The sequence below is a fragment of the Varroa jacobsoni genome, unplaced genomic scaffold (assembly GCF_002532875.2).
Source record: "Varroa jacobsoni isolate VJ856 unplaced genomic scaffold, vjacob_1.0 scaffold_1110, whole genome shotgun sequence".
NCBI lineage: Eukaryota > Metazoa > Arthropoda > Arachnida > Mesostigmata > Varroidae > Varroa > Varroa jacobsoni.
Window position 1 is genome coordinate 34,782 of NW_019214012.1, and position 14,571 is coordinate 49,352.

The 14,571-nt window shown below is 41.7% G+C and overlaps 2 long non-coding RNA genes across 2 annotated transcripts in view; one reads left to right on the forward strand and one right to left on the reverse strand.

Annotated features, from left to right (window-relative positions):
• Positions 1-4,409, forward strand: LOC111266724 (uncharacterized). The gene is made up of 3 exons (XR_002684238.2): positions 1-234; positions 667-863; positions 2,329-4,409. It is a non-coding gene; the product is annotated as an uncharacterized LOC111266724 (long non-coding RNA).
• A 7,191-nt stretch (positions 4,410-11,600) lies between these two features.
• The window catches only part of LOC111266727 (uncharacterized), a 9,395-nt gene continuing 6,424 nt past the window's right edge, over positions 11,601-14,571 (reverse strand). Inside the window, exons 2-3 of the long non-coding RNA XR_002684244.2 lie at positions 13,579-13,651; positions 11,601-12,906 (exon numbers count right to left, since the gene is read on the reverse strand). This is a non-coding gene — a long non-coding RNA (uncharacterized LOC111266727). The remainder of the gene's footprint in view (positions 12,907-13,578; positions 13,652-14,571) is intronic.

The window sequence follows — 14,571 nt, forward strand, 5'->3', positions numbered from 1 at the left end:
CGATCAATCGTTAAACGCAGCTACCTGGTTGCCAGCTGTAATAATCTGATAGGTCTAGACATGTGTACATCTAGCTGTCTGTAGTTGTAGCGCTGCATACGCAAGCGAAACAGGATTGCAAACGCAGACAGCGAGCACCCAAACATGCAGAAATAGGCAGACCAAAATTCGAAGTAATGCGCTGCAAGTATCAGAACTCTCGTTAGGCAAAAATCGAATTCTCGCCAACGAAAGGCAAGTGCGATACGGTGTCAGTGTGCTTACGTACGTTCATCCCTCTACAATACAACCTTAGCAAACATAAATCAGAGAAGCTGCTTCGGCAAAATGTTTCACGTATCGAATTGCGCGTATGAACCGAATCAGAAATGTCATGACGTACATCGCTAGCCTGGGCTTCTACTCAACGTCCCTTCCGCCGTTCGGTTCACCGTTTAGCCATTAGATAACGTTGGACATAACGCAATTACGTATGATCGTTCCCTCGCGTTAACCGGGACCGTACGAAATCAGCGTTGTTGTTTTATTTAGCCAAGCTAGTCCCAACAGCGGTTGCCGCGGATTAGCATTAGCGGCAGGCTACAGAAGAACCGAGCGCTATAAAGCTTAAACTATGTGGGAGTACAGATAACTACGAAGCAATTAATCATCACAAATATTTTGCAGGGAACGATGGGCTAGCCGTGTAAATACTCGCCTGACGCTCGTTCCTGACAGACTCGCACGGCCACAACGCTAACATCTGTATGTCTGCGCGAAACGATCAAATAGATGCGAATGCACTATTCGAATTGTTGAATATGCTCAGACTATATAGGTTCGATCGTATTGGAAAACGGGCGATCAAGTCTATGATTGATCCTGTAAGCACAAGAAACACTGATTGACAACATTTGTGACCCATCAGGCAATGATATATAAACGGCTGCCAATTTTTGAAATTTCAGTATCATGTGTGTAGCTTGACTGCTTGCGGAAATAGTTTTTGTGGATTTACTCACAGTCGATCGCTGAATAGGCTAGTAGAAAATTTGTGAAAATGAAGGGGTGTGTCAGACATTTTCTTCTGAGAGGGTCGTATGGCATCGTTGCTTTGACAGCATTTTTACAAGAGGACTGAAGGTCAAGACCTATTTTTGTTAAATAGTGAGCAAGAGCACGCTCCCCTGTGTTTGGTTGTGTCCGAAATTATACATCTGTTCGTCTGCTCTGTTGTGTTTACTGCGCGGGTGTTAATATCTATTTGAAAGCCATTGATTATTGTATGAAGTCACTATACGATTTAGTGTACTACAAAGTCAGACTATTTTTTAGAGACAAACGAATTATCCCTATGCAGCTCGTGCAGGATTGCATGTGAATGCAATTAGCGTGCCTTATTGTATTTTTGTTCTTGGTTGATTTTTCGCTTCAGATGGTAGCGCTCAATCTTACCACATCTATACATTTTTCTAGATCATCAAAAAAAACTCCACCATCAACTATAAATAACATCTCTAGAGTGTGTTATGGTCCCCCTACTTTCATTATCGCGTCGCCATTCTACACGGATACTTTCACAGTGACGACGTTAGCAGACACCAGCATAGTTAATACAACATCATAATGATAATAACAATAATTAACCATCAACATTTATCTTGCGAGCAAGATTTGTAGAGCACATCGTAACACAAAAAACAAGCGCGAAGCAGTTATACACACGTACAGGCGCACGCACGCACGCACGCACGCACGCACGCACATACATACATTGACACATAAATAAATGTATGGACACAACATACAGGCATGAACTCGGTGCGCAGCTAGCTAACTGAGCATAAAAAATTACACAGTCATCTGTTAGAGAAGCAGTTCCCTAACTGTTTAGATGGCCATTTTGGCTAAAAAGATGAAAATAGAGCCAGCAACGTAAACAATACTTAGGCACATACTACTGTACACTATAACGTAATAAAGATACATATAAATAGTACATTGTCGTAGGGTCAGTTGCAGTCGCTTTATCGTTCACTCCATGAGCGCTGTTATCCTGCCATTCATCAGAGTAGTTGGTAGTTACCGATACTCTTTCTCTTCATGATGATTACTTTGTTGTTGTTCTTATTATTATTACTGCTACCGTTGTTATTTTATACATGGAGTTGATCAAGTGGCGGCTGCCTCCAAAGGGATCGTGTTGATTACTAGAAGATGGCCTATTTGACGTATACCGGCGACCCGTCCTCACCGCCTGTATCTTGCCACTTTGTGCAATCCCTTCATTTTCTTGTCGTAGACATTAATGTACATTGGAGCCATATTCTCTGTTGTTGCTTTCCTCAGTGTTGCTTTTCGCCTTTTTCTTCGCCGCCTCCTCCTTCCACTACTAAGCCATCCTCTCACCGTGATCTTCGCTATAAAAACTGTGACACCCATAGCAGAAACGGGAGCGAGCCGTCAGCCGCACCGGGTCTACAACTAAGAATCGCATTTAGCCCAGCCTATCTAGATAGCCCAGTATTTACGTTGCCAGTCCTTGCAAAAGCAATATCAGTCGCGACCGTCATACGCCGCGATGACTCTAATGACATGCTAATTTTCTCACCGGCATCGTTCTATCAACACCAACAAAGCATCGCTGCAATTGTCTATCTGGAACCCATCTAAAGACAAGACGTCAAATGGACGGACGGACGGACGCCAAAAACCTTCACGACTTAATACGCCAGCCGGCCGACGTTCGCCTGTGTGACATTTCACAGTCAGACTCACTCGTCGACTCCTATTACACACACACAAATGCATATAGCTATCCTATAATCTATTAAAACTATAGCCAGCAAATCAGTAAACGAAATATTTTTACGCTTTAAAAACCCAGAACATTGGCGTAATTATAGAGTGAGACAGCAACAGTGATGATACCTGAGCTTCGGACGGATTCGACTTGTGACCGGCTGGTGATACCACGTTTATCCGCTAGTATTTGTGGTCACCAGCTCGATGATAGGGAGTGGGGTAGCTGCCAGCAGTGAGCGCCGGTAGTCCATCAAGTTGGTTTGTCAATCACTCGGCCTGTTCAGGCTGTCAGAGTTCACAGCGTGAAAATGTCGTGTTATTAAAGCACCAAGCGACAGAACTATCACGACTATTTTATGTGGAATAGAAACAAAGGAACAGATGGCAAACACAGCCACTGTGGATTGAGGCAGAATGTGTAGGAAGAACGAATAGCATACGAGAAACGCGAACGCGATATTTTAGCGCGTTTTAATGATGGACGTTGCTGCCGCGGTCGTTAACACAGCAAAAGTACAGGCCAACAAGAACGGACGCGGTCGGAGTAAAGGACCAAGGTACGGTTTCCACTTATACCACCTATGCCTATTTGAAGACATTTGGAATAAGCACTCGTATACCAAGGACGACTTAGACTCGCAAAATATATAGATATATAAAGAAATGCTTTGTGTGAGTTTCGATAGAGAACACACAAAAGCAAGGTGAATTAGCACAAAGTAAAGTACTTGAAAGCAGTACCAGATAAGATACTGAGTACATTATCAAAAGCTGCAATTTAATTTAGATACGATTTTTCCACCTATCTCAGTTCAGTTAATTGTCGGATCGGTGATACCATCGGTGTTCGGGTCTACGAGTAACGTAAGGCCTTAACAACGCGTTTGACCTGATTGATGCCGTTGCTGATTTGCCGCACTTACCGAATCGCATCATTGGCAGTGGTCGCTTTTGTGATTTTCGTCGTTTTTAACACTCCTTTCTATCTTATGTGCAGTCAAGTGTGACGATGTGTTCGTTCGGGTACTATGAGTCTATAGTAATAACACTCATACTGATAAGGACCCAGACCCAATGGTTAATGGTCGGCGGAAAAGGCAAGCTAGGCGAGCGTCGGCGTAAACATCCAACTACGATCTATCTAAGTGACTTATTTGCTGCTATTGCTCGGCCTTTTGAAGGCTTAAATAAACGTTTAGATAATTAATCATTCTTACTGTCTGTGGCTGTGACGCGAACGATTCTAGAAATTTGGCCGAAATATAAGTTGATTGTAAAGTTTCAGTGGTTGCCATTTGCTTGTTATGTATTCGCTGACTTGAGCGCCGCTTACTGATAGCAGCGGAGATGGTATCATTTCGCTAACTTGAACTGGTCCTACAGATTATTAGCGAGTAAGGTCGATGCAGGGACATGTTGAACTTTAGATGTTCGTTCACTGTATAAAGCTCGCGGTAGCCTTGGTGGTGGAGCTGGGATGTGTATGAAATAAAAACGCGCTCGCTCTCGAAAAATACTTCCAATCTAGGTGCAGTTCAGGATCTAGATAAATATCTCATGCAAATAAAAATATAAACAGGATATATGTATAATTGTTTAGTAGACTTGGATAAGGATCCGAACAAGCGCGTTTTTTTTTTATGTATTCTACAAGATTACTACGGATCAATTTCGGAACTAAATGTTTTCGTCGTCGTTCACGAGGTACCTGCCGCTAATAGCGGACAAATTGAGAAACGTTCATAATTTAATTTTTAGGAATGATCATTAATATTGTGTATCGTGTTGTCCGTTTTACATCGATGATAATATAGTCTTTCAACGCTGCCACCGACCTATAGACTTTCTGTGATAAGAGATCCGTCGCTGAAACAAACCGTCATTTATCGGGTAGATGAATGCCTTCGTGGGAAGATGGGCTAATCTTGGTATCCTGTCTGGTGCACAGATAAATAGTTTTAGCATACTGTCACGCTTTCGAGTTGATTCCAGTAATGCTCAACGGAAATGCGTTTTCGGAAGAAAGCTGTCGTCGGCAGAGGTTTTACGTACATGCCAAACGCAACTGCAAGCCCTAAGAGAATATTCCAGCGAAATTGTCTGCCTGATGAAGATTTACTAACGACATAATTATCATTAGGGCTGGATGCGTCTGTTAATCCGAGCAAGCGACGCATGAAGACAAGCATCTCACTATGCCAACTGAATAAGCGGATCTCATGACGGTCATAGCTCTCTTTTCTGTTTAGATTTCCTCTACTACGACACTGAGTGATGGCTTCTTGTTCCCTGTCCTTTACCATAGCGGACGTCGCGGTGGCATCGAAATTAGCGACCACTAGGCTTCGGTTCGGTCAACGGCTATCGTGCTCATATCATAATTAGTCAAACGAAACACGGAGGTTTCTCCATACAGCTTATCTTTCTGATCGAGGTGAAGCCTTGAAGTGTTACCTTACAGAAAGGCAGGACTTGAATCGATAGCTTGAAATAATAACAGTATTGATAGGTTTATATGTTATATAGTAGTGTACGTATATAAAAGGCGCTTTTCAAGTACGCCTGCTGACACCCTGAGTGAAGCCGAAAGTAGAGGAACCGCAGTTGTCAAGGTTCCCCGTAGCTTAGCGCGGTTATGGGGAAATTAATACATAATACGGCACGCATTGTTCAAGGCCCTTCAAATCAAATGGGCTACTGCGTGAACACCTAAGTGAAACAGATATTCAACTCGGTGTATATTGGACCAACGATAAGATTCAACAAATAAGACACACGTGCAGCGGTCCCTATGACAGGATCGTTTGCAGAGCACAAAGATTCGAATGGGTCACGACATCTACCATCATTTCACTGCCAGATAATCCCGGATCGCTGTGAACTGCTAAAAGAATGCACGCAAATTCATCTCGTTCAGGATGAAGACTGTCAATAACGCGTGAACCACGCAACTGATGCTGTGTACCACTGTCGTGCCGGTCAGGATCGTAAGGATCGGCAAACGGCCGACCAAATCGCGCAGTTGACCAAACAACTTCCCTTCAACCATTTGGTAGAGATAGCTTAACGCATGTTCCAAGGTTCCGTGTAGAAAACGGCATTCCCAGAAATGTAACATTAGAAATATCGCGAAAATGGTTCTCTAGCAACGTTTACGTTTGTTTGTAAAGCGTATAATATTCCTTCTGTAGCATGGCTCTCTCTTCGTTTTTTCGTTCTTCATAATACGCAGTCCCTACATTTGCGATTGATCGCCACTCGACCCTAAGGATTGCTGATAATCGTCAGCAACTAGATAGAGTCAGCCCAACCACCAACTGGTAAACAAAGGCAAATAGAATAGCGAAAATACACCTGTTTTCGAAATTCGTCAACATACAGATTTTGTTAGGTGGTTAACCAGGACTATCGAAAAGCACCAGAATATCGTGACCTAATTAGCGCAGGACACGATGTATCAAAGTAGCTGTTCTTTGCTTATGTCGTATATATATATATATACGAGTGCATCAAACCAGCGAGTTTACACCAGAATATACGTTTTACCGTCCGAATGCCCTTTGCTACCATAGCATATGTAGAGCGTGTCCAGGCCTCGATGGGCATCAATTGCGTTATTACTACAGTATGGAAATTTGGACTATGTAGAAACGTTTGTCACCTACGAACCGAACACATTATTTACTTGCACTTACTAGTTAACTATTCATTGTTAACTAATGACTCTTAGCACCGATACATTTATTGACAGTTTCACAGAGTCTACTATAGCTTGTACCTTTCAGATACTATAGTAGAGGTGCTCTATAGGAAAAGAATCGTTGCTGAGTCATTCAAATACTTATTGATTTGTTTGAAAATCAGTGTGACCTGGTGTTTTCCAGTTTTTTTTACATCAATTTGACATAGTTCATTAGCAGTAACTGCAGCTGACTGAAAGACGCTGACTACAAATGAACGCTTACGTGTGTCCTAATGAAGTTATCATTTGGTAGCACGATATGACGATATATCGTTACTGTATACTTGTGTATGAGACTCACGAAGTGTTCTCGCAACGAAGTGAGCCCGCAGCTCCTGTCGTTCCGGCACTGCATCAACCATTCACTTAATATTTAGCCGAAACCGAACGTCCCCAATTCGTTTGCTGAGTTTGTTAAACCTCGTTTCCTTTAAGAGTCAGTCGGTGGCACGGTCGCTTACGACACGACGCGTATCAGTTGAAACGCTATAGGTAAAAATTGTTACTAAGTTGGTATCTTATAATTTCTCTCTTATTGTAATTACGCGAGCAAATATAGTTAATCTCCACGTTCTTTTCGGGGCCTGCTGGCACCTGCAGTAGCGAACCAAGCGCCCGTATTGGACGCCGCAACCGCTTGACTGATTTCGGCCAGATATTGCTATTTAAATTAAATATACATTTTGCAGTGTAGATGCTTCCAGGTCACAGTCGTAAAAAGTAATAGGATCGAACAATCTATCTACCGGTTTACCTGATCTAACCGCTTTGCCCGTTAGATTAGAACGTGTGCGTGTATGATGAACCTTAGCCTAGCTGTTCAATTTATTTTTTTATAATCTAGCATTTTCGCGCTTTTCATAGCCATCTGCATTGATGATTTGAAAGGGCTTGAACAGATCGTCACAATGTCAGCAATGATAACGCTAGAAACAGTCTAACAATAGCCGTCGTACAGCAGTTGCTGCAATAACGGCGAAAACGTAGGCACGAATCTACATTGCATTGAATCTCCCCTAAGAAAGCGCTTCTCATCTTCTTAGGTGTCCTATTTTCACTAAGCCAATTCGATGTTACACGTCTAGTCAGCTACCTTAATGGTCTGTTTGTATAGGTGGTCCTATGGCGTGGAAGTCCTCGCGAATGGTCTACCTTGATTTGAATTTGAGAGCGTGAAGACGACCACGGGACGTCAATGCGTCCTAGTTATGAGAACAGCAGTCATCCAGAGAAGTACCGAGAATAGAATGTTTTGTGTAATGCGGGAAATGTGTTTTGAACTTGCTGTCCATTGCATTGTATCAGAGGGAAGGTGAGGGAGCAAAGGACATTTCAAATAGATTGGCCCTTCTAGCCGAGGACATGCAGGGCAAACATTCGGTGATGCGCAAACTAAATGCCAATGTTCAATCCTTTGCAAAATTCTAAATTTTTCTTAAAAAAAAACCTATCTATATATAGAATATATGGAAAAAAAAAAGTTATTCAGAATGGCTAGGCAGAACAAGGTGGACAACAATATGAAAATAGGGAGTTGTCGATCTGAATCAGCAAATCGTTAAGCAATCCAATCCGATTACTGCTGCGGCGTACTACGTCGACCGATTTCACGGATTGGGTAATACTCTTCCCTGAAGTCTTCATTCCTCTCGGTGCATATGGTGGTAGACGTATAATGAATTCACTTTAAGCTTAACGACGAAGCGCTAACCAACCCATAAATCATATATAAGCCTTTCATTCATAACGGACAGGAAACGACATGATAATTTTGATGAAGACAAATGGACGACATAGAGTCACGCCGTGAGAGATGCCGAGCCTCTGGAACCAATATCATTAGCAACATAGTGCACTACCAAAAACAAAACTTTCATGACCACGCGAAACGTCCGACCATATGCCTCGTTTCCTCGCTTCGTTCGCCGTTGTTGGTACGCTATGCGTGACGTAATCATTTTACCACCCCGAAATAATGATGAAATTCGCGCGTGTGAATCAAGAGTACGACGGGTGTGGGCTGCTAAGAGCCGCTACTTCACTGGACTATGAGCAAACGTCACGATTCTTGTTGGCATCATCGACATCATCATTTGGCATTACCATGTTATCAACATGACGAGCGATGAACTTTTACGAGAAAAAAAATAAAGAGAAACGCCATCGTGTCATCACACACACAGACACACTAGCACAGACAAATAGTTCTGACCCTCATTGCGCTTCTGCTTTCGAGCTTCGACGGTTCATAGGCAAGCTGATTTCGACGAGTGTTCACCCCGAGCAAAATCCTATCTTGTGGGTTGAGCTAGATATCCAAGCAAACAGTTCAGAGAAAAATCTGGGAATCATCACACTTCATAAAGCGGGAAGAGAGCCTGACCTAGGTCGAGGCCAATTTGAAGTTTTTGTTCACAATTCGATGACAGCCAACGTTCTCGACAAATGACAACCTCTGTGAGAAACAGGTATGTATCAAACTAATACACAACCTTAAACTCTATTTCGTCGAAAGCTACGCGCCGGTGTGAGAGCGCACAGACTTAGAAAGCTGCCATGAAGATCGCGGGGGCGATGGTAAACAACTAACGAGTACAGATCGTGATCGAGCGCCGTGAAGAGTCGTCGGACAGCGTGGCATAAGATGAATCCAAACGAGCTGAGTGCCGTTATGTGTATCGATTTTGTGCCTGCATATATATTATGCCTCGAAGTTTATGGAGGTTTCGCACGAAGTGCGAGAGGGCCGCTCCGCCGGTTCTCTAAGAACCATACTTTTAGTCTATTTTGTGCCTGATATCTCACTAATGTATATATATATGCACATAGGCCTACAGATAAAAGGGACAGACAAACGGATTGCTTAGCAGTGCACAAATTATTATTACTTTAGTCATAAAAGATTTGCCTGAATTCACGAGAGATTTTTGAATAGAAACAACATTACGAACCTGGCTTTAACAGTATTCTATGTTATATACATAATGAATAATAGTTAGCTATTAGGGGGCGGCGCGCGCTGTCCACGGCTAGGTTTGTTTCAAGACAAAACATGTAGGCGTTGACTTTATGACAATCTTTATAGTGTTGACTTTGTGATCTAAAACCCTTTACATAGTGTTACAGAAACTTCTCATTAACTTGTACTTCTTTGATCTAAACAAACAGAGGTTCGCCCTAATATTATATTTAAACTGTCATTATTATAGAAAAAAAAATTATTACGCTATCATTGCATAAAGATAATATTATTTTTGAATGATAATTATAATATTATCAATATTTATGAACTTTTTATATCTAAATAACCATTATTATAATAGAAATGCCAGTATTTTAGTGACACCGCATATGTGCAGCATGGAATTACTTTTACCGATGGAAACAATTCTCATTGTACATTCATTCACCTTTGTGTTGTACATGATCCGTAGTACTCTCGTACACCGGGCGTTATTTCGCATTGTCCTTCCTTGTTTTTTCCACGTTCTCGCAACCTAAAGCAAATTCAGGCCTCCTCGGCCTGAACGCGGTCTATGAATGGCAGCAGCTCGCAATGGTCATACCGGCCAGCGTAGGTGTGGCATACACTCGCGTTTGTACTGGATAAAACTCGAGAATCCATAGTTTCTATGAAATATATATACCAGAATCGATAAAGTGCCCTCGAGGACTACCATCTCTTCCTGAGTATTTCAGTTTCAAAACAAATTGGCCGACATACATCCACTATAGGTCCGTAAGATTATTGGATACGCTGAAACTAGGAATCCGTCTTGCAATCTTTGTTGACAAGCGCAAGATTCACTTGTAAGGACACGTTTCACAAGAAAACCAAAGGTTATTCCTATAGTAACGAACGATTCGCTGGCGACTGCCATTATAGCATACGAATAGTTTCCCAACCAGTCTACCACAGTGTCTTTAGACCGATCGGAAAACATTGGAAAGCATCATACAGGTACAACGGAAGATAGGAATAACGTTTAAGATGATCAGAGACTTAGATAAGATCCAGTAGATGACCCAAGAAGGCGATCTTTCTTACGTCGCTCTTTGATCGGCTTGACTATACGATTTGAACCACGACGAACGGAGCAGTCATTACAATTAAACTAAACATAGATCTGCCGTACTATGACATACGCTCACAATTCTGGAAGGGGGTCGCCTTCCACTGACTCGAAAGTCAGGCTTTGAAAACAGCGCGTTAAACAGGAGAAGCATTATGTGACCAACACCGGGGAGCCGGGTTCCTGACGGAACATAGACTGGTGCTATATATATTGAATCATCGACACCAAAAACCGCCTGACGAAGACGTAAAGTTGCAAAAGTGGCAATGCGGGGGGAGGACCTCCAGTTCCAGTGTTACCCGCAGACGGGTTTACAGTCAGTTTATCAGCACGTAGCACTGGGAAGATAAGAAGTTACCAGCCTCTAAAGCGCTTATGTACGGCTTGGGACGGCTTCAGAAATCAACGATCAACTAATGAATTGTATAAAAAATCGTTTTTTAGACGAGTCAAGAGGATGCGAGACGTACGCTCATAGGAACAGAGCTAAAGAACTATAGATAATGAAATTTCATTCTATATGTGTAAATGCAAAAATTGAATTTGCCAGAATGACATTTGCGATTACTAAACCTCACGTCGAGGTCTTTTAAGTATGGTGTAAAGGGCAAAGTTTGCGTAGAGGTCGCGATCCATTGCCAATATATGTAAAGAGTTTACTGGCAATAAAGAACTATTACCAATCTAGCTACGATGGTAGTAATTGCATACACAATATCGTATCGTTAATGAACATCGGCCATCGAGGGCTGTAAAAGCGGAACCCCATTACTGTGGTCGATATCGCGTATCAATCGACGATCAGCATTATAAATACTACTACTATATTTATGCGAGCTGATTAGCCGCCTGAACGAACTGTCCCTCTGCCTGTGGCTTGAAGGAAGGTGACGATATTGTCCTAAACACAGTTCCATACACAGGCAATACACGCGATTTGTTTTACTTATTATTATATTGTTGTTATGTTAGATAGGGACGACAGTAAGCAACAGCAATTTGTCAGAGGAAAATACTGGTTCGCATTTATTCAAATACAGGAAAAATCCCGGATTCGATATATTGTGGCCTGCTGATCATCATCTAAATTTAGTTACAAAAGGAACTTGACAGTAAAAAAAAAAAGTTATTATTTTGATTGTGTAGTATTATAAATCCCCGCCCCAGAATTCCTGTGGTTTGGGCCAAGTTAAGCTGAGCCGTATTTGCAGACGGATTGATGGCTGGATCGTTTCGCACCCTTTGCTAACCACAAATCACGATCGATGCTGTCGGTTGCAGTTGCAAGCAATGTTTTCGACGTCGAGCTTGGCCAGTAATAGTCGAGCCAGCTTTCGATGACCTTAGTCATCATTGAGATTAAACTGTCCAACCTATATATCTCCTCACAACATTGAGCCTATTGTGAATTTGTATGCAGACGAGACGAAGGTTTGCGAGCTAATCGTGAAAAGTTTCTTTTTCTTTCCGATAGTTCATGCTTATGTTTGTGCCCTGACTAATTACTCTTATACTTTACGTCGTTTGCCTGTGGACAGAAAGAGGTCTACCGCATGGACAATATACAGACGAGCTGAGGAAGAAGCATTAACGTCCCAGGTCGAGGATACAAGGCTTAATAAACCAACGTTAGAGATAGTCCTGTTGCCAACTAGGACAACAGAGTAAATTTCGTTAGGCGACTAAAATATGGCTATCAAACGAACGAATATCAACTTGTAGAAGCAGAAAACCTAATTCCGATACACTATAATGCCTTCCATCCGATAATCATATGTATATTCTATGAATACCTAACTGGGCTAGCACCTAACCATTTGCACCCATTTAAATAAATCACTCCACTTTACGATACGCTCGCCAATATTCGAACTTCGTAAATCTCAATACTATTTAATGATTAATGCTGATTGGTACTTGCCGGTGCACTGTGTATATGTTAACTGAGGTCACGTCTCGCTGCTTAGCCTTCATTTACAATCCTCTAGAACCACTGGCGAAGTAACCACTCAACGACTAGATTGCCAGATCACCTGGCCAAATCAATAGGATGAGCAATGACTGTTGCATGTTATCCTGAAGTCACTACTCACGTAGTTAGATCAGTAACCACTCTCCCTGTTCATTTACCACTGTGTTTTTCTTGATCGTATCTGTGGGCATTGTGTTATTGTGACAGTTAGATAAAAATAAATCATGCTGTTTATCTGAAGTGTTGATAACAGTACACGTGTTCCATTACAACCAGTAGACTCAATGAGCTAATACATCCGTATCCATGATCCTCCAATGTAAATTGGCAGCCTGTAACATAACGATTCGGTCTTTTATCATTATTGCCTGGTCTGCTTTCAGTTGGTCGGCAGGTAGACATACAGTTTTACAGATTCGACATGATCGTGGCAATCGTACCGCGCGAGGAGCATACTAGTAATCTGAAGGATTGCCTTTTCGTCCAACTTCACTATGTAAAAACAGGATCCCTAATTAATATAATTCATAGCCATTAGGACAGTATAGAGTGAACGATTTGAGCTGTCTATATCCATTTCAGAAAATATATGCTTGAAATTATCAAGCATTTAGAGAATAATTTTTTTTTTTTTAGATTTATCACATATATATATATATATATATATATATCTGTAATTTACCTTGCCATATGGAACCCATTTTATGTATTAATTAGCGTTCGCTTGGCAATAATGAATATAATTTTTCGTTTGGAAAGGCGACTTGCGCCACTTTGCCGCTTCTCAGTCCTTCCCCTTCTAAATTTATATGTTCTATTGCTTTTGCTTTTTGCTGGCTAACTAAAAGCCATTTCAAATAATTTCATAATTAACCGTTACCCTTACTAATGATGTACATTATTTTTTTCTAGCCAGCAGCTTGTTTAACATATAACAGAAGCCATAAGATGTGGCCCAACTGGCAGACTTATACATGCTACTGTAGTAAAAAAGAATTACTCACGCAAGGCGCACGTGTGTACAACCCGTCGCGGTCCGCATCGTAGCCGATTCTAATTAACCCCCTTTGAGATACGCTGAAAGTTGCGTGGCGGGCAGACAATTTCGAGACAAAGAAAAAAAACAACACAGACAAGCTATACGTAAATGGATTACATACGACACATCAGTTTTCCTTGCCGGTGGTGGCCATCTATTGGCAAAAACGCCAAAGTGTCCGAAAATCGATCTTGAGATACGCCCATGAGAATTGAACCACTGCGGGAAATTCACGGGAAAATGACGCAGGGCCTAATTTTCACAGTGCCACTAAGACGACACCGATGGATCTTCGAAGTCTTTATGCTTTAGAGATTCATTGTACTCTTTGCTGATTTCTGCACATGCTATTGCTAAGTTAGTTAAGTAGTTTAATTGAAAAGCTACATTTGCGAAACGGTTTACTGTATGTATCACGTTCGTACCACCGCACTACTATGCTTCTACACTTTTACTACTATTGTAAAAACGTTTATTTTACTTATGTCACACAGAAGTTACGCTTTGGTGCCATTTGTAATTTTTGAAACCTTTAATTAGTTATCTGAGGTATGAACATCTGAGAAAATGACTCGCAAGTTTTTCGTGTATATTTGCTGAAAGAGACTGTGTCACTGCTAGCTTTTTGCAATCTGCAGGTAACCACACGTTGTTAACTGAAAAAAATTCAAAAGTCTTATTTTTTCATTGTGAATCAGCGTTCCGGCATGCAGCGATATAAATCCAACGCCCGCTAATTATATCTCGTGGATGCTCTTGCCTGGCACACCGTGTATAATTACTCTGCATATGTTCTTATATAACGTACTCGCGGTGAGCGACCTTGTCCATCAATAATTATTGCTTACCCCAGTTATGGTAGTCTCTCGCCAGCGTTACCAACAACGTACCAATTTCGCCGTCCTTACTGTACATAGGCCCATGTTTATCTTGCCCTGTAAGTCTATACATATATTGA